At 45.8% G+C, this 21,341-nt stretch overlaps 1 long non-coding RNA gene across 1 annotated transcript; it reads right to left on the bottom strand.

Annotated features, from left to right (window-relative positions):
• Nucleotides 1–14,403: 14,403 nt before the first annotated feature.
• LOC122185455 lies at nucleotides 14,404–20,634 on the bottom strand. Its single transcript, XR_006180864.1, has 3 exons — nucleotides 20,540–20,634; nucleotides 15,079–15,217; nucleotides 14,404–14,421 (listed from the first exon to the last, which is right to left on the bottom strand). It is a non-coding gene; the product is annotated as an uncharacterized LOC122185455 (long non-coding RNA).
• Between the last annotated feature and the right edge of the window lie 707 nt (nucleotides 20,635–21,341).

Raw genomic sequence — 21,341 nt, 5'->3', positions numbered from 1 at the left:
CTTGTCCCAGAAGAAATGCATTCCTCACAAATCACATTTTTCCTTGATTCCTTCTGTACAGCTATTGAGCAAGCACAACCTTGTTTAGCTTAAAAGATCTGAGGAAATTATAGCCTAGGGCTCTTGTCTGCTGTCTGAGTGCTGCTCTTGTCGCTGAAGTCCTGGGGAATGGTTGAAGACCAAATGCCCATTGCTGTTCTCTGACTCGGTGCTGCAGTTTGCCCCGGGACACGCAGGAAGGCATCAGGTGTGGGCAGGCTTTAGAAGAGGCTGGAATTAAATGTGTGCACGGCTTCTGAAGGCAGCTGCGGCTCCTGCAGAGAAGCAACAAGCTTGGTGGGTTGCTTATAGCCGAGTGGTCACAAGTGCTACTGAGGCAAGCGTTGGATCTCTGCGAAATTAGACACAGACATAAATGGAAAACAACTCTTTGAAGCAAACTGCCACCGACCTGTGAATTACAACTTTCATGCAATAGTAAATGACTTAATTCTGTAAAGCAATCTCATACTCCAGAGCCTGTGAGTGCTTTATGCAGAAATAACACGTAGCCAAGTGGTAATGAAGAAGGAGAAGAGTGGAAGAGGATACCAACAGTTGGGTCCTTGAAATTTCTCATGCACATTTGTGCTCCTGCAGGAAGAGCAGCATCACAGTGATAACCAGGAAATCCTATTTCCCTATGTCCATTAATCCATCGTCCATTAATGGTCACTGTCTCCATGCTCCCTAGCAGTGGGGAAACCCAAATGTCTCCAGGGCTGCTGGAAGCTCCCTTGCTGCTGGGATCTGAGGGAGGAGTGCCTTGGAGAATACCACCCAGTTTGGGAGCAGTAAAACTCAATGACTGCAGCACTGCAGTTGGGTGTACAAAGGCTGAGGGGTAATGGCCTTAGACAAGAGGTAATGACCTCAGGTTGTGCCAGGGGAGGTTTGGGTTGTCTAGGGAGTGGTGCAGTCACCATCCCTGGAGGTGTTCCAGAAACGTGGAGATGTGGCACTGAGAGGTCAGTGGGCATGGTGAGGGGGGGTTGAGTTGGGCTTTGTGATCCAAGAGGTCTTTTTCCAACCTTAATGATTCTGTGCTTTTATAATCTGGCCTCGTATCCAAACTGAATCCAGGTTATCTCATGTTCTGAAGACCCCACTGGCTGGGAAGTTGGTAGATTTGACGTAAAGTTAACAGTATTTAATAAAGTATCTCTAGTTTGAAATACTAGTTTGATATCAGAGAGAGAAATGGCTGACTGCTCTGGTTACATTTCTGTGTAACAGCCTGTAATAGGATTTATTGTTTGGACTCAAACAAATTGGGCTATCAGAAAAAAAAACCCCAACATCTTCATACAGAGAGCCATTATGTGGCTGATTTCAGCTGATTTTATTTTTATGATCCAATGAGAACAGAGCAAATTATTGACAGTTTTTTCTGTAATATTAGGTTGATCTTTAAAACATGCACTTTGGAGGTTGTTTGTCTTTTCCTGTGTCTGATGTCTGCAAAAGCTCTAGCAAGCATGGAGATCTGTGGGAATACTGACCACAGCAGCATATTTTATTTGTTGAAAATCAGTCTTGTGTTGTAATAAAGAATATTTGCTGTGGCAGCCTGTTTCTTCTGAAACTGTTCTGTACCTGCCCCAATGGCCAAACAAAAATGTCTAAAGACTTAAATGCACAGTTATAGTACCCTAAGCATGGACTATCAAATTTGTACATTGAACTGACTGTGAATTTCTAGATTAAAACTGAATTCTGATTAATTTATGGTAACAAAGAAACAAAAGGAGAACCGTGAGCTGTGGCACTGTCTGGTGAAAGGGAGCAGATGCAGTGTGGTCATGGGCTTGTGCCCATCCAGAGAGATGGGGTGGGAATGACCCTGGTGTGGGGTGAGGATCCCCGTGGTCAGGGACAGATAGGGCAAGAAGGGAAGCCTATGGTGATAACATCATGGAAACCTCCTTCCTAAGCAGCCTTCTTGGAGATATCCATGCTGTGTGTTGGACTACGAGTCCACATTTGGGCCCTGGAGCTGATCTGCCAAATGTAACATCATGGGGGATGTGGTGGGGTGATGGGCATCGACAGACAGACATGGGGGTGTGAAGGAGATGGGCAGGGATGAAGGAACAAACAAAAAGCAACCAATGACCAAGCTGGGTGCACCCCAGTGCTTATATCCCTTGTCAGACCCTTAACTTTCTGAAGATACTCTTTTTATATCTGTCTGACTGAGCCGTTTCCCAACCTATGCTGGTTTTCCCCAGTGATACAGCACTGTTTATACCCTATTTTGTTGAGCGTGCAGCTGGCAGCCTAGACAGAGTGACTCAGACTGTGGTAACTCATGGATGCAGGTTAATTTGTGCCATCTGAACTCTTCCAGCATTGATAAACTGAAGCACCAGTGGACGGGTCTGCCTCCTCCAGCCTCCATAACCCCATCTTCCATCATCCCCATCCTCTACAAAAAGGAACAGTGACCACATATACATTAAAAACAGGAAAACATTAAAAGCACATCCCGACCTGGACAACCTTTATTAACTGCCAATATTTGGTATCCACTTTTTATTTCTTTACCTTTTTGCAATGAGGGTGATGTAGGAAAAACAAATGGTGGAAATGGAAAAGGGTTACTCACACAGAGCATTTTCTTTAAAAAATGGTCCTCCCAACCTTTTTAATTTTTTTTGTTGTTGTTTCTAATTTTTTTAATATATACCAGTCACTCCTAATTATTTTAGGTACAACCAGACACTTTTTTTCTGATTTAGAACAGATTTTAAACAGTTATAAATATAATTTTCTCTTAGCAAACTTAATGAGTCCCTAAAGTGGCTCCAGATGCCAGACAAGTACGTATGCAACATTCCTACCGGAGGATAACTTTTGATATTTAATCAAAAGAAACAAGTTTAACAAACAACACACTAACACATAAAAAGATAACGTGGTGAGAAAATAAAATAGGACTATAAAATCTAGGTGCAACTTTTCCAAGGTGCAACCAACCAACAGTGAGACTCTAATAGCAGTGTGAAGAGGAACAAAATGACCGATCTGAGGAGAAGGCAATAATGGGAGGAAGGGGGAATGGAAGGGAATAAAACCAGCTAACAGATAAATGGGAGCTTAACATGCAAAGAAGGAAATCAAAAGAAATATCAAGAAAGGATGCTTTGGATGAGACAAGAATAATAAACTGAGCTGTGTGAGAAAAAGTGCTGGAAATACCACGAGATACCAGGCTCTACAGAAAGCAAAACGTCGAAAATACACAGGAGAAAAGAGAAAACATGAAAATCCTCATTTTGTATTAATTGTGGTCCCCTTCAAAAGACAGATTTCTACGCTGGAAAACCCCCTGTAATTAGATTATTGTTTACAGTTATTACTCAACTGTTTCCTATTTAGGCTGTCTGCATTTGATTCAATTCTGCCAAAGCTCCCAGGGAAGCCGCCGAGTTGTTACCTGCAAATAAAGGCATAGTGATGTGAATGCATTTGGAACAGAAATTCTCATTATAACACCATTTTTCCTAAAGGCCTTGTGTGATAGAAGTGTGATTAAGCAAAGCTTGGGCTGCAGCTCGGCAACCGATGGCCGATAACGCCGTATTGACTTTCACCTGGAGAGGATGATGTGACCTTGAGCAGCTCAGGCATTGCCATATGACCACCATAAATTCCACCCTCAGTGCAAAGCCAGGAGCTACGAACCACCAACCAATTACAGCCCAAACGTTAATACACAATGATAAAGTCTGACTCGGTTCTGCAGGTTGTTGGCAATCCGCTGCCAGAACAGAAGAGCAAATTCCTGCGCTGCTGTGGCAAGAAGAAAAAGCATTGAAAAGTCATCAGGAAAAAGAAAGAACTGCAAAACTGTAGCCAACAGGCAAGAGGAAAACGTTGCATGTAGATATGGTTACAGGAGAGAATGATTTTATTATCACGTGTCTCAAACAACCCGCTCACCGCGTCCTTCACGCTACGGCACTGTTGTGTTGGGTGCTAAAATCAGATCTGAACTCACTTTTAAACGTTCTTCCCTTTGCTCCAGGGTTTCAGACTGTGCCAAAATGGCATTCATTTTACCACCTTCTTGGCTTCCAGTGGTTTCTTTCACCGCTCTGCAATTATAATGGGTCGCTAATGGAGCGCCTCATTGATAAACTTCCTCGTTAAGAAGAACCCAGAACAAAAAATGATGCTGGTTCTTTAAAAGTTTATCCCTGTGGCACCGTCGTGTAAGCATACATATGGGACAGTAAAAATGGAAGACGACACATTAAATGACATTATTATAAAATGCAATACTCTTGGAATGATCCCTTATTAAATTAGGCTCTATGATCTGAGATGAATTTCCCCGATCCCTAATCCATCACTAGAGAAATATTAAAAGATAGGTCTCAACTGGTATTAGAATCGCACTCAGTCTCTACTTTCATTATTTTGAATTAGGGTGCTACTGGGGGGAAGCCTCTTAATGAGAATTAGAGTGATTCACTGGCCTTCTTTTGGATTTTGACAAGTAAAATATTAACTCTTCAGTCACAGCTGTCGGAATTAAAATACTTGGCAGCCACAGATGCACAAATTAAATTGGCCTTTATGTTTCCATATTGCTGACCTCCTTAGAGGCAAAAACATCAAACTCAACAATAACAGAAAACCCACAGCGTGTCATTTCTTGGAAGAAAATGTATTTATTGAAGTTTTGGTGTTTGTTTCAGTTTTAAACACATAATTGAGCAAAGACAGACCGTTTTTACAAAGGGCTATTATATTAATTTTGCATTCTGTGAAACTTCAGCTGCAAATCAGTTGCTCTGAACCATTAATCAGGGAATAAAATAATAAATGAAGTTATTTCAGGGATTTCTTAACTGTTGGAACCAATACAAATCAAATTTGCACGCAGTGCATCAGTGAGATCACCTTAATGGCACTGACTGGCATTTTTAGGGTTGTTTTCTGAAAACAACAGGCTCTCCTTCTTAGAAACAGGATGTGAGAGTGCATAATTATCACAGGAGCACCAGATATGTTATTAACGGGTCTCCAGTTTGTAACAACAAGAGTGGTTAAGTCTAACGGCGTCAAGAAAGCGTCCATCCTGATCTTTTCCCCTCCTTTTTAATTTACTGCTTTTGTAATGGCGGTGGAATTTCAATTAGTCTTAATTGAGTGTGTCTCAATTAAGCGTGTTTCAATTATAATAAATGTTTCCAAAGCGGAACTTGCAGCACAGGCAAAATCTCATGCAAGGAGGTGCTGTGCAGAGGCATTTGTAAGGTGTCCCATGATGAGTGCCCCATAGGGACCAGGCTGCCCTCCTTGCGGGCTCCCAGCACCACACCAACCCCTCTTTCATCCCAGCTGCTGAGCCCGATGTTGATGAATGCATCTAACACACGACGAGCTCCTGGGATGTGTGGCAGGGTGTCATGGCTTTGGGACCCCCCATTGCTGGGATACCTGGCGGGGAATTTGAGCTGTGGGAGCACACGTGTTCTGGGAGAAGCACAAAAAATGATTGCAAGCCTTATTCTGCACATCGTTTCTTACCATATTTATTGTTTGTACGTTTGTTTGGGTTTTTTTTTGCCTTCCGACGTGGCATATTTTAAATGAAGGAATAGTTGTCTACCTAATTCTTTTTTCACTTTTTGCTTTTAGATAAAAAAAAGATGCTTCACAAATGTCCCCAGAGACACTGCGACAAGCTCAGTGCAGGTGGCCCTGGTGGGCTCAGGGTGGTCGGCCACCCCTCGTATCCCTGCTCCCTCCTTCCACCCGTGGTCCCTGCTGCATGCCGGGGCTGCTCTGTTATGCAGAGGGGCTGCGGGCTCCGCCTGTGAATTAGTTGTGCACAGAAGCACTTAATACATCTCCCCCAGAATTAAATGCGTGCGGAGAGCTGCCATAGGGCGCGCCGCGAGGTGCTTTAATTTCTTCTTTAGAAGGCATTAGCAGAACTCGATAAAGGGTCAAGTAATTTCATCCAAGTTGCCACTAGTTAGTTAAGAGAAAGCGACAGGCCAGCGGGCTCACGCTGTTACCTTTCCACAAATATATTTTATAAAACGAGAGCTTAAAATTTCTTTTTTTTTCTTTTTTTTTCAACTTTTTTAAAAAGAATGATTGCCCAAGAAACGTTTCTAGCTCCAGAAGATGACCTCCCCGGTAGCCGAGTGGGGCGTTTCGATTAATATTTGCTATCGGGCGCTTGGGCTGAGCCCCGAAATGAGATGGTTACTTCTTGGACAGGAGTGACTTTGGTGTGTGAGCGCGGCTCCCGGCTGCAATCCCAGTGAATGCAGAGCGGACAGTGAGCCCGCGGGGAGCGCTGGCAATCATGGCGGAAACAATGTTTACATCGATCATCTGTCACGGTGATTTATGGCTTCATTTTGCTGTAATGGAGAATTAGTGGAAAGATTATCAGGGACTCAACACTTTGGCTTGTTACCCATGTCCAGACGAGCAATTTGTCTCCCTGAAGCAGTGAAATACTTGTGACAGCTCCAACACTTGCCCTAATTCAATCAAGAGAAAATGTTGGAATTAATTTGTTACAAGAAAATTTAAATATGTTCAGCAAACAGTAACCGCAGAGCAGAAGGCTGATTTATTGCGCTCGGCAAGATATCGATCCGCTTCGATCTGGCCCATGTTGAGGTTTTAATGTGTAATAATTTCCAATTTAAAGCTCCTTTTCAAGATCACGGGTTTAAAGAGAGGGCAGGCTAGGTCTCAAGACCTGATTAGGAGCCTGTTGCAATGGCTTTGTCAAAAGCCTGTTTGAATGTAAATTCATAGTTATCTTTTGCACTATCTTTAATATTCTTGACATGGATTTTATTGTGCGTCAAACCTCAGGCCAGCTGCCTGCCACAACCGTTAATGAAACATCTTAGGAAATAAATCTCAGTCTTTATACAATATTTTAAAAAATCTGAAACATTAGATGTCAGCGAGGAAGGTTTAACAGCATCTCCTTTTTTCCCCCCGCACAGTAAACCATCAGAGATATAGCAGTTTTACAGCTTGTCTACACAATTAGATTGAATTATTGTGTAAATACTGTAATGCCATAAGCTTAAATTCCAAAGTCTGCACAAACGTTTTAGGGACGTGTACAAATCTGTTACCTTCACTGACGGTATGACAGTTTATTCTATCATACCTATACACAATTTTAAGGCTCCCATTATTAAAATGCTCTTCTCTGATGCCAGTAGGAAACACCTCCCTCCATTCAAGAAGGTGCTCGGGCCATCAGAATCTTGGAAACGAGAATTTGAGCCCGGAGAGCTGCCTGGGCATCCACAGTGCTGGGTGCCATTGCACCAGGCTGAGCACCACGCCGATGGGACCTCAGCAAAACACAATGGAAAGTGCTCAACCAGCCCTGTAACCCCAGTGCTGATGATTGATTTAAAGGGAAATCCTGACCTCCAGTCCTGTAAAGCTTGTGTCACAGCCTTCTGGGCAGCTCCTGGTGCCAGTTTTCTCTTCCATTTTTAGAGCATGGGTGACTCACGTAATTAGAGAGCGATCTTGCTCAACCCAATCAATAAAGAGTCATCACCCACCATTGGAGGCAGTCATACAAAAGTATTTGCTTGCTCATTAGTGGAGCTCAGGCATTAGTTTACTTTAGCAAGCCTCAGTTTTGCTGCCTTATCCTTAGGGAAAAAGAAAATCTGAAAAATAAGTTCCTTTATTATAACAGCACTGCTGCAAAACTTCTGTTCTGACAGCACTGAGGCAGTTGAGGTGAGGCTTGGAGTCATCCATGAGATGCGTCACTCACACGCCAACACTCCTGCCTTGGCCTCCTGAATGGAAGGGCCATTCTCTGCAGCCATCTGCTGTGTCCTCTGCCACCACGTTCCTCAGCAGAAGACATCATGTCTCAAGAAGTCGAAGCGCTGTGCTGACATCTCTCTTGATGCCTTCAATCCAAGGATAGAACCTCGGCGTCTTGGTGGACACACTCCCATCTCGCTCTTCTCTATGATCAAGAATTTTCCCCCTTTCTGAAGCATTCCCCATAGATCCTTCCACATATGTGCACTTACATGCCTTTGGAAAAGCAAATACAACTTTATTAAATTTTTTGCATGAGTTAGATCATAAAAAAAAAATGGATACTGAACACACTGTATAAGCTTTATGAAGTGAGATGTCTCTGCATTGTCAAGATGTGCACTGACTGGGGGCTTTAGTGTTGAGAATTAGCATTTCTTTGCAAATGCTGTGATGGTATTGTACTCAAACTTCTGTAAATCCATAATTATAATTCAGTTTTTCATTACAAACCATAAACATAAATATTTCTGTGGTCATTGGTGGAATTTAACTTCTGCAGTACATAATATCCACACATGTGTTTCCTATTTTGCTCTTAACCGTACAATAACATGCATGCTAGAGCTAGTAAAATATTATTATAAAACTCTCTTTGCTGCAAATCTCGATGTAGCTTGCTATCAACATATGTTCCTGGGAGTTGAGAGGACTCAGCAGAGCTGATGTGAAGAGCCGTGGCCATCAGGACGCACAGGGCGATGTGCCTGCTGGCAGCAGGCTGGCCCTTGCGTGCCCCTTGCACTTTGCTGATATTGGCTTATTTGTAGCTGGTTCAGCCAGGGCTTCCCTTGGGCTGGAGGAAGCTCGGTGCTGCGGGCAGAGCAGACCAAGCACCTCCAGGTGCTACCAGCAGGCAGGACCCACAGGACCCATGGAGAAGGGAGGGCTGCGCTGCCTCTGTTTTGACGGGAATTGGAGGAGAATTGGGCCCTGACATTTAAAACTGAATGGAACTGATATTTGAAACGGAGATGAACTGGCATTTGGAACAGTCCCATGCTCTGATGTTTTGTTATTTTTCATTTTTTTGCAGTGATTCTTTTATTGCCTTGGAGGCGGCTGCACTCGCAGGGCTTCCTGTGCTGGACTATGGTGCTTGCCGTTATTCACCAGCACATGCAGGCAAGAATAAAAAGCTTCTGGTTGGTACGAGTGAGATGCAGGATGTCCACACCCACCAACATGTTGAAACAAGAGCAAGAAAAGAGCCTGAGATGGGAGCCAGGCACAAATACGATGTTCTCAAGCTGTCAGGAGGAATGCCAGGTTAAATTGCGCTTAAACCACAATGATGTTGGTGAACGGTGTTAAAAGACCATATTGTAGATTAATAATACAAGCAGAAATATAAAAACCTCATTCAATTTTCAGAGCCATGTGCTCAGTTTGCTGTCCTCACTCTCTGCTAGAACAGCCAAGAACTGGTTTGGTTTGTGCTGTGCCCAGAGGAAGGCGCTTCCTTGGCTCCTGCTTACCAACACGGGCCTAAGACCAGGCTGCCAGCCCCACCAGGGAGTGCTGGTTTGTATGGGAGAACTCCGATCAGGATTTGGAACTGCTTTCTGCAATTGTCTTAATTGCTCAAATGAAAGCTTAGAGGCAGTTGGTTCCTGCAAACGTCAATGTTGAGAGGAGTTTGAGAGAATGTCATTCCCTTCGAGATGGATTTGCACAGAGTAAAGCATTCACAGAAAAGCAGTCTTTAAATAAGTCACCAATTGTGAACTTTATAATGATGCCAGCCATTAACAATAGACCCCTTGGATCCTTCTTTCCTTAATTCCCACAACAATTTTTATTTTTTTTTTCCTTTCTACAAGGTCATTTTAGGTCTTCAGTCCCAATAATAACTTGTGCTGTGAGCCATTGCAGACAAAGCTGTCTTCAGCCTTTCAGCTCACAGGGAGCAACTTGACGGCACTGTAAGATGAATCCCACATCACCAACCCAGCATGGCACTGGGATGATACAGCCTGCAGGCTGGGGCGGCCCCTAGCTGCTTGGGGCTTGGGCTGTGTCCTGCAGAAGGGCAGCAGAGCAAGCTTTCGGGGTGAGATCCCAGCCAGGGTTTTCTCTGAAGCCACCAAGTTGCCATTTAGCAAGAGCTCCCATTGTTGCACAGATGAATCCAATTTGTTTTGCAAAGCAGGGCTCAGCTCCCTGTTACTCCCATTTAACTGAGCTATTTCAAAACGAGCTGAAAACGCTTAACTTCTGGAATTCCTTTTTTTTTTTTTTTTTTTTTTTAAGCCTTATGTAAGTCAGCTTTTAACTGTCTGTTAGTAAACAGCTCCATTACAGAGATAGCAAAACTGAAAATAAAGGCTGGGGCTGCTCTGGTGGCTCAGCAGACCTGCAGAAACCAGCTCAGAACTGCTCTGCACGTGGCACACAACATCAGCTTTCCCTAGCCACAGAGCAATCAGATACTGCCTACATCTCAGACAATACACCCACAGTTAACCCTTTCCTCCAGCTTCTGATCAGTGGCTTTGCTCCAGGGTGAAGGCAGAGCAAGGCTGTGGGGAGAGGGATGGCTTCTTCTTTGTGGATAGACCTGCTTGGGTGGAGGGTCATCACATAAGATGGGCTTAGTGAAGATTTGGAAATACATACCACTGGATTAGGGTCATCTTTCTTCAAGCGGTCCTCCAGTGCTTCTAAACACCGCAGAAGATAGGGGATAAGAGATGAAGATCTCCAATATGCAGTTTTGGCCTGCTAAAGGGCCACCCTAAAGGGCCATTGGGTGCCTCCCTTTCATTTTCAGAAACGTTCTATTAATTCACACTCTCTTAGCTCAAGAAGTCAAAAGACCAAGGCTGACTCATCCTCACCACGGCCATGGACGGTGCTTGGTCCTACGTGGTCCTGCTCCATGCAGCCTCTAATAATAGTGAGTTACATCACCGCAGTGCTGGAGACCTCCAGAGAGGTGAAACACCAACCTTTTCTTGCTAGGATCCTCGCTTCCATCTCCAGTTCCACAGATGTCAGCACCCTGCAGGAATTTTGCTGGCCTCGCAGCCATGACACAACTCAGAAGCGACACAACTGAACTCCAGGCTGGCAGTGCCAACCCAGCCAGCTTACCTCATCAAGCTCCAGCATCTAATTAGAGGCTCTCCTGACTTTGTTCCCAGGCTGACTGAGCTCATCCTGGAGGCAGCGCAGCCCTTTTATTACTTTCTACAACTTAATCACTCTGTTTTAAAGACATTTTCTCTGAATTGCTCTGAGGTTAGCACCTCTGTCAATTTACGTCAATAGCCTCTTCTTTTTAAAATTAATTCCTATTAATTAATCACTATCTGAAGTAGTTTATTGGTATTGATTTGCTCACTTTTGTATGCTGCTATGAGATACCCGGCCTTCCTTGTTGCATTTGCCCTTTGCCCAAGCTACAAAGCCCAATAGAGGCAGGCGTTGCTTAACAGCCAGGTCCAAATGAGCCTTAAAACCCCAATAATAATACTTGTCTAGGAGCAGATATTGCTTTTGTGCTCTTTATTTTTATGGTATTTTTATTTTTCTGAACTTCCTTCATTTGCTTCAAGTTTTGTGACATTATTAGCGTTTTCTGTTGGACTTTTTTTCCTACTGTAATCAAATGGCTACGATCAGTGCATTAAAAGCCAGATTTTCTTATTAGCTCTTCAGTGCACCTATCAGCAGTCAACACCCAGCTACCAGTGCATTGTGCTCTTCAGTTTCTGTCTCATAAAATTCAAGTTTTATGTGGTTTAAAGATGATATCCCATGTCACAATTGGAGGCTGAGCTCAGCAGGGAGCAGGGAAACTGCTGTGGGAACACAAGATGAGGGCTCACTTAAATCAGTCTACTTAGAGAGACTGGTTTCATCCCAACAGAATGGTCAGCAATTGCACTGGGCTATTTCAGACCTCATCTCCCAGCCTTGCAGCTCTCAGGGCAGCCATGGGACCGTTGAGGCCTCACACCTGGGAGGGGAAACAAGCCACGTGTCACCAAGTTGGCAGGATCCACCTCATTTCCTACCATGAGGATGAACAAGGAACACTTTCCAAAGCAGAGCTTTGCACCAGCTTCTTCCAGATCATGGCATGGCATGGTTAGGAATGGATGCTGATGTTTCTGCTGACAGATGTTGCATTGCTCACACACACGTCCCCTGGCTGGTGACACAGCGTGGCAGCCCTGAGCCCACGGCCTCAGCACGGTGTTGCTGTGCTGGAGCTGAGATCCACAGGAGCAGAGTGAGTTGCAAAGAGGCGTCATTTCTCAGCCTCTGAAAAGCTGCAATTTCTCCTCTCGAAAGCGGCAGGAGGTCCCCTGGGATGTTGTCAGCTGCTTTGACTGCCCGGAAAAAAAAAAAAGTCATTTTTCTTTTTAAAGAGTGCTACAATTATTATCACCAGGCCTCAGGGCACTTCACCCCAAATCACACAATGTTATTTCAGATTTCTCTGTTACCACAAGTGTTCAAAACCGGCTGCTTAAATCCAGTTTTCCAAAGTGATTTGGGCATTTAGCAGCTGAAGCATCTCTCAGCAACCCAGGGATGTGCCGCAGTGCCTCCTGCCAGCTGCATCCTCACAGGGTCATCACCCCAAGGCCCAGAGCATCTTTCGAGGTCCTCGGGGTGAGCTGGACTTGCTGGAAGCCTCCTCCTCACCCCACACCTCGGGACACCCAGATGTGGCCAATGGGACCCAGCTGTGCACAGCCTGGTCCAGCAGGGTCATGCTCCCTCACCGGCTCAGCTCTGAAGAAAAACAGGATTATATTTTGTATATAAGGCTTTGTGGGATTAAACATTGCTGAATTTGAAAGGCTAATTACTTCTCAGGCAGAGCCTATAGGATTTTTTCCCTCAGAAATCTCTAATGACTGTGTTTATGGGTAAGTTTCCCTGAGTACCTCCAAGACTGAAAGCTTTTTTTTTTTTTCCCCTCTTATGAGACAGATGGAGATGTTCTTTCCAAGAGTGAGTAATATTTAACCTTAAGCACTTTCAAATCCGGCCTCAGGAATATTGAGATGAAAGCCTTGTGGCACTAAGCTTCTTTCAAATGGATATTACAGAAAAAGCTGCCTGGACATTTGTCTCCCCGAACCGCTGCTCTGCTTAGCATTCTGCCGGCGTGCATCTGCTTCTCGAGGAGGTCCGAACAGAATAAATACTTGTCTCTCCCATTTCATTGTCAGCAGCAGCTCTGCTCTTGCATTTCTTTGAGCGTGGCTCAGTGGATGTGAAGCTGCTGCGGGTGGCACTGCACTGGGCTGACCCAGCTGCCTGCAGGGATGCTCTCCATGCAGCAGCAGGGGAAGCAGCTCCTAGAGCTGGGGATGTGCACAGGATGGGTCCGTCTCCTTGAGGCCTGCCCATGTTGGAAGCAGGTTTGGGACATGAACGCCAGATGAAACACAGAATCGTAGAACCACTAAGGCTGAAAAAGAATTCTAAGGTCCCCAGGATCAACCCCAGCCCACCCCACCATGCCCAATGACCACATCCCTCAGTGCCACATACCCACAGTTCTGGAACCCTCCAGGGATGGTCCCCCCCCCCCCCCACTTCCTGAGCTACCTGTGCATCACTTTCAGAGAAATTGTTCCCAATATCCAACCCGCACCTTCCTTGCTGCAACTTTATGCCACTGCCTCTCATCCAATCAATAGGAGATGAAGGAAAGCATAAGCTTGTGCTCTTCCTAGCAGCTCCAGACCAAGTGTAAATTCAGTGGGATCCATTTTCTCAGTTACCAACAATATTTGATGGAATAAAATCAGACAGATTCAATAGATTTTATGATTCTACCAATATTATTAATTACTTAAATACAAAGCAAAGCTTGTCCAGCACCGCGCATCATTTAACACACTGAAACCCTAAAGTGTCCAAAACTGCCTACACAGACCAACACAGCAACATTCAGACAATCACAGGCAGAGAAAAGTGAAATAGGAAGCGAAAACGTTCACAGGAGCTTTGCTTCCTGTTTTCCTCCTGTTGATTTGGATTCTTTGCAAAGCGAATCCTCATCTCAGCAGCCATGCACTGGGGGGGTGGGAGCTGCATAGAGCCCCAGGTGCCTCTCCTTGCATCCCACACAGCCCCAGCATGCAGGCAGCAGAGATGCCCTGAGCCTTGTGCTGCACCCCAGCAGCCTGCCTGCAATCTGTACGTGTCTTGATCAGGATATTAAACTACAATCACGCACAAAGCAGTGAGGTCCCTCTGCTCTACTGTTGAACTAAGAAATCATTATCATCCGACAGAAGAGAAGTATGGATGATGGATAATGGGTCTCTCCACTGCCCAGCGATCATTATGCTTCTGCCGATGAGGCAGCAACTGTTTTAAGTCCCATTAGCAGATGATGGGCTGTCTGGGAGAGGATGCTGAGGGCTGGGCAGGCAGCTCTCTCTGTGCCTTCACCCCACGGTGAGGGCACCAGGATATGGGCTGGAACAGTGCAACCCAGCAGTGAGCACAGAAACTGGGGAACTCGGTCAAAAGGTAAATCGCTGCTTCCTGCAGGGACTTCTAGGCAAGAAGAGCATTTACAGAACTGTTAATGAAGCTCCGAGATAAACCTGAGTGTTCATAAATGAGAGTCATCTGCTGGCAGCTTTGACATCTGCTCAGCCCTGTATGGGTTCAGCAATTCCCATATCAGAGGTCTGAAGCCACCGTGGGCAGGCTGATCTCAGCAGAGGGCAGGGAATGCAGCTCCCACAGCTGCTGGCAACTGACCATGCTCAGGTCAGGGTGGATTTCTGCCATGCATGGCATCACCCAGGCAGAGAGGTTTCCTACAGTTCCCCACTGGCGCTGAGATGGCTGGCACTGGAGAAAGCTCAATGTGTTTTCTGAGACCTGGGAGCCTGAAGAGCTAGAATGGCAGAGTCCTGGGAACTTTTGAGCAATCACACGGGCTCCTGGCATGCATTCCTCAAGTCAGATGATTGACTCAATAATAACACTGAAGGAGACTGGTGTCTCCCAGCCACTGCTGGCTCAGAGGATTCCCAGCACAGCCCATGCCATGGTTGGCCAAGTCCTCTCCTGTTGCTCTGCTCTCCCCAAATCACGCAACTCTGCGTCATACAGGAGAGTTCACTACTGATGGACTTGTGTAGAAGTATTCACAAGCCTGAGTAACTTAAAATACATTTTCTCAAAGATGACCTAAAATCATACCTAAGTCAGATCCATCCCCAGTTCGCAGCCAGTGAATGGCATCCTTTGGTCCCTGCTGTGCCCCGCTCTGGAAGCAGCTTTCCCTCAGCAGCTCAGGCAGTCCTGGCTGTGGCTCCCCAGCATGATTCCTCCAGCCCTGCTGTGGACAGAGGAGGGTAGGAACTGGGGTTAGCTGGAAACACATTTAAAAAATGCATTCTGGAGGTTTTAGTTAAAACTACTAAAGCATAGGAAGTCACCTTCTGAACTTCAGCACTTAATGGATTATCTTTCCAATCATTCTGAAAACCTTCAGATCCCTCACTTGGAGCTCTCACAACTGTTTGCCAGCACAAGAACAAAACCAAAACCAGCACAAATATTATCAGCTGTTTGGAGAAGTAAACATCCTTGGTAAGTTTCAGCAAAGCACTTACAACAGAGCGATTTGGATGAAATCCAGACTGTTCAATGGTTAATATATTATTCATATTAATAAAATAATGTTTGGAAGGGCACCAAGAGCCCTAATATCTGTATCAGGAGCAGGGTTTTAGTAGCCAGTTGACAGCGATGTACCAGCTGAGGGTTTCCCAACTCCCCCTGAAATTCATGATGGGCTGAAGAGGCAAGTTTCACCCCACATCACTGGCACGCCTCCAGTGCATTCAGCATGGTGAGTTCCTGAGCAAATCTGCAGTTGACATCAAAGGTGGAATTCGGCTTTCAAAGCAAGGGTTGGAAAACTGAGGGCTGAAAGACCTACATCAGTTGGGTTGGCAATCATGGTTGAACCCAACCTTGGGTTCAACCCAACTGTGCTGGTGGCCCATTAGAGTTGAGTTGGTGGCCCATCACAGCCAGGTTTGGTAGACATGGAGATGTGAATGCCCAGCAAAGCCCCAGCAGAAGAGCCATGGGGAACTCACCGAACCTCAGCCATCTTCTCATTCCTAGGCAGGACATGAAGCTTGCAGACTCTAAGCACCATAGGAAAGCCACGTGTATCCCTTGCTGGGGACTCCTCCTGAGCAGCCCCTCACCTTGGACTGAACTGTCCCTCCATCCTGCTGCAGCAGCCCTTCAATGTACTGAAACCCCCCCCCCCATCAGAGCAGCAGAAAACAAATGAGCTATTTGTAACCCTTAATTTAAACAGCTACCGAAGTAATAGCATAAATAGTATAATGCAATTGTAATGGATAATGAATTATGTATACGGCCTCATCCCTCTTTGAATATGCATGAGGCAGGAACTGGGGAAGTGGAGCAATATTGCTGCTTGATTGCTTACTCAGACCCTGGTCCATAAGGTGTCCCAGTGGGGCCTAAGAGGACACTGAGCCCAGGGTCTACATGAACCCACAGTTCCAGGGCAATGCAGGAAAGCTTGAGTCCCACCCTGCTGAGTCCCACACAGCCAAAGATTTCAAGTGCCTGCAGTTTGCTGAGCCTGGGTGGGATTTCTGAGTGTAGAGACAGGGAAGTGGTGGGGTCACCACCCATGGAGATTTACCAGATCTGCAGAGATGTGGCACTGAGGGATGCTGTCAGCAGGCATGGTGGGGTAGGCTGGAGAACTCAGAGGTCTTCTCCAGCCTTAATGATTCTACAGTCCCTGCATGCACAAAGAACATGACACATCCTGGCTGCTTCAGGCTTTCAGTTCTGGGATGTTTCACATAAAACACACAAAACCCATGAAAAGTTGCATACTCTCAATCCCAGATCTGCTCACAGCCATCCGTGTTTCTCCAGCCACACTGGTAAAGGCCTTTGGACAAGAGCTACCCCAAGGTTCCCTCCTACAGTCATCTGAGAGGAGGATTCCAACACCTCAAACAGCCCCAGCTTTTGTAACCAGGGAAATATCAAACTAGTTGTAGGAGCTAACGCAAATAAATTAATTTCAGTGACAGGAATAAAGAGGATCTAATTAGAAGTCCCTCTGCAGTGCCTCGTTATCTGGAGGTTTAGTAAATGAAATTTCAGCAGTTGCGTGTGAGACTGTTTGCCTTGGGTTACTTTTAGGGTACACAAAACGCCAGCAACTGTGTTTTCTCTCAGTCAGTTTCCTTCACTGAACATATCAAGGCCTTTCCAGGAGCGCAGCCACTCCATGGGCGCATCCCCCTGCATTGCACTGCTCAGTCAGAAACTGGAACAAATCAAAGCTGTTTTTGGAGACAGATGGATCAGGACTGTCTCATGGCAATGGTGTAACCCCAAAGGTCAGGTGCTGCTCTTACATGTGAATGCTTCATAAAATTCTTTTAAATCATGCAGCAGTGCCGCAAAAGCCCATACAAGGGGACAGTGCCAACCTCTGTGCCATATCCCCGTTTTCCAACACCAAACATGACCAGTTCATGAGGTCTTGCAGCACAAAATGGGCTCCCCTGCTCCTGGCCCATATAAGTGTGGGGAATACTGCAATTAATCTTAACAGGAGTTTGCATCCATCTGAACCAAGCTGGGTTAGCTGTATAGATTGCATAGGATTGGACGTATAAATAAGTATGAAGTTCTTGATAGATTGTAAGCCAATGTCTACCATTAGCATCTTTATTGAAAAATGTTACACGGATTAAATTGAGGCGCGGTGTACTTCCATTCTGCTCCACAATATTAACGTCTGGAAGTTGGGCCACACGGAATGATTCATAAAGTTTAGATACCAGAATAATATCTTAAGGCAAGAATGATTTGATTTCTTCTCCCTGAACGTGTTGCCATAGATTTTCCTAAATGTTTTACAAACAGTTATTAAAAGCACATTGAGAATCTGAGCTCCCTGGGGGCACAGCATTTTTGTACTTAAATTCCATCTCATTCAGAGATCGTGTTCAGTTGTACTCATGACAACGACCCAACAGGGCCACCAGCTGTCCCAGCAGCACCCACCAGGACACCTCTGGGCACACACAGGACGAGGTGCTGGGCGAGAAGTCAGAGCATTGCTCTGTGCTGCGGAGGGCTCACCCCATCCCCACAACCCTTTGCCTTTAGCCCCACTCCACAGACACAGCCTTCTCTTATTGTGCCAGGTTTGGAGTTTTAGAAACTACGTTTATCAGCTTTTGCTACCAAATAGTCCATAACAGACTAAATACACCGGAATTAAAAAAAATTCCAGCATCCCCTTTCAAATCTGCCTTCCATAGCAGCGCTGTAAATTTCAATGTCATATTCCTCGACGCCGCTGCCCTTAATCTGACAGTGTCAGAGGGATCTATCTTCATTTTCTCACTCTTTTCATAATCTAATCCTCAGCTCTAACATGCAATTAGTGCCCTCCTCGCCCTCCGCATACCAAGCAGGCTGATTGCTACAGCTTTCACTGTGCAATCCATTTAGCGCTGCAGCCCGTAATGAATATGTACATTTTGAGGACCTCGGCGAGGTGGGTCACAGGCAATCAACCTTGAATTCAATTACTCGAGTCAAGGTTAATGACTCGGCGCAGTGGTCAGAGGCATTCAGCGTTCCGCAGATTAAATCAGCCTGTCACAGCTGACAATGCCAGCACGAGGGACTGGGACCCATGCACTGATCAAATGGTGGCAGCCCATGACCAGGCTGGTGTGGGGCTCCGTGCTGCCAATCCAATTGCAGAGCCCTGATGCAATTAGAACCGTGGGAGCGCATCACAGTGGGACACAGGGCTGGGCCAGCAGAGTTTTGTTGAGCTTTGGGTTGGAGGGCTTGGAATAGTTATAGAATTGTTCAAGGTGGAAAAGATCAGCAAGGTCAGCAAGTCCAACTCCCACCATGCCCACATCCCTCACTGCCAGGTCCCCGTGGTTCTGGAGCACCTCCAGAGGCAGTATCCCCACTGCTCCACACACTGTGATGCCAGAGCCTGGCCATTATTTCAGAGTGCAACTTTTTCCTACTCATAAAGGTGCTGCTGTTACGGTGCACGAGTACTTCAAGATGTGTTTCCAAAGCCATCAGGACTTCACTGTGCATCCCTGTGTGGATGGCATCCCGCTTAACGGTAGATTTCCTTTACTTCAAGGCAATCTCACGCAAAAGCTGCTTTCTATGATGAATCCACACTAAAGCAGCACTCAACAAAATCTCTTCCGGAATGTGCCTCCGCAGGAATCATAGAGTCATTAAGGTCAGAAAAGTCCACTAAGGTCATCTAGTCCAATGCTCAAGGATGGTGCAGCTCAGGCAAGACACAAAGGATTTTGCAAATTCCTCTCTGGAAAGACCAGAGACATGGGCATGCACATCCTCTGAACTCACAGACAGCATGGCCACCAACTCTCCAGCTGTGCTGGGGACCTGCTCTGAATTTGCTCGAAACCAAAGGGAGCAGCTGTGTTTGATATCAAGTTGTTTGAGCTCAGACCTAGGGAAGCTAGGACAGAACTGATCATGACTCAGAATAACAGGCACAGTTCTGCTGGGAAAACCCATCCCGTGCCAGATGCTGGCTTTGGGACAACCCTGCAAGTGCTTTGGCTCCACCTAAAGCTGGAGCAACACAAAGCCCAGGAGCAAGACTGATGCTCACGGTGCAGAGCAGCCCATCAGCAGCTGTGTCAGTCCCCCAGTCATTAACACCTCCGTGCACTAATCGCTGTGCTGTTGCCTGCAAAACAGCTCTGTGTGAGGACCCCCATCCTGCAGCACCCAGCCCCCTGCCCCATAGGTGTGCCAGCTCCTGCTGAAGGCAATGTCAGGTTGTCCTCTTAAAGCATGTTTCTGCCTCAGAGACCACAGGAGCAGCCCCACCACCACCCCTCGTGGTGTGCAGGGAGTTATTTAGTGGTGCAGGCAAATTAAACACATAAATAACATCCAACTGTCTGAATCTTTTCAATAGGAAGAAATTATGAGTTTTATGTATGTAAAATAGTGTCACTTGGTGCGAAGAATCTTTTACGTGTGATTTACGCTGTTATTATGTATGGGGCAATTTTTAGAACCAAATCACTACTATAATTTCAGTACCATTACGCCGCATTTAGCACACATTCCTAAAGAATGTGCTTTTCAGAATGGTTTTTCAACACACAAACTATTAGTAGCATTTAAAACACAAACCCTTGGCTTTGTTGTCTTCTAATTCTTTCCCACTGAGAGGGGAAAACCCAAAGAGAGACCAACCTGGGGCTTTGGGGTGCAACTGGGAGCTCACACAGCTCCAACACAGGCAGCAAATGCCTCATTCCTGAGTCTGGGGAATAGAGGGTCTTGTGCTGAGGTTTGTTTGTAATTTTATTGCAGTATTGCAATAGATACACCCTTGTGTAACAAGTATGCATTCTTCACCAACATTAATGATAAAACAACAGGAAAAAGTGCAAACATAGTAGGTTTATAGTTCCTTTCTTCTACTTGAAAAGTAGGGAAACTTTTAGCTCTTGTGTTATAAATTAAGTAGCTAGGAAAACAGCTCTCATGGGCAATAAGAGAAGCACTTGAGCTCAGCTATATAACTTAGCAATGTATTGAAGCTAAATACCTGTAGAGCCTGCAGTCCCCAACTCTTCTCCGTGCTGTCCCTGCGTGCAGGATGAAGGTAATCCAAGGCAGCAACTCCCAGCTGAAAATACCTACACCAAGAACAAGTAAGAACCACAGAGCTAGCCCCCTCCAGAGAGCCTGGGAATATATTTAGGATCAGCAGGTGAGAAACACCTCTTGAAAGTTACCCCAGTTAAAGTACCAACAGCTGCAGCCAAGGGGCATGCTGCTGTGATGAGTTAACCACCTAATGCAGGTGATCAGCTGGCCTGGGCTTTTAATTGTCTAATAGATTCAACAACCAGAATATAGGATCTCATCTGCCAGGCTTTATTCCAGCTTCCTCTGAGCATCTTTGCAGTTCTCACAGTGAAGTTCCCCATGTGTTGGCTGGTCACTTCAGTCACACAGTGCACAGCTCCGTCATTGCACACAGGCAGCCCCGTGCCATTGGCAAGTTGAGACACAAAATATTGCTTCTCCTGGTTTTGAAAGTGCAAGTGGCCATTGTCTGCCTCCGTGACCCAGGGAAATGAGGGTGGGGATGGGGGAAGCCCCAAGGAGAGGTGGGGGACCTCTGCATGGGACATGGCAACAGCAGAGGGCTGAGGACAGGGAGTGCCTGGTGGGGCCCTCGCCACAGCTGGCAGCTCCATGAAGCTTTCAGAAGGATTTATCAGGTAAATGTTATGGATGGCCATGATTTAATTCATGGGATTAGTTTGACTTTCAATTACCGGGCTTCGCACTGAATCACTTTATATTTTGAGCTCCGTAACAAGCACTCCTTACACTCGATC

This window comes from Lagopus leucura, unplaced genomic scaffold (assembly GCF_019238085.1).
Source record: "Lagopus leucura isolate 7727_CA_CO unplaced genomic scaffold, USGS_WTPT01 Super-Scaffold_100029, whole genome shotgun sequence".
In the NCBI taxonomy this organism is placed as follows: Eukaryota; Metazoa; Chordata; class Aves; order Galliformes; family Phasianidae; genus Lagopus; species Lagopus leucura.
Note: the sequence above shows the minus strand (reverse complement) of the source record. Positions and strands in the feature narration are given on the sequence as shown.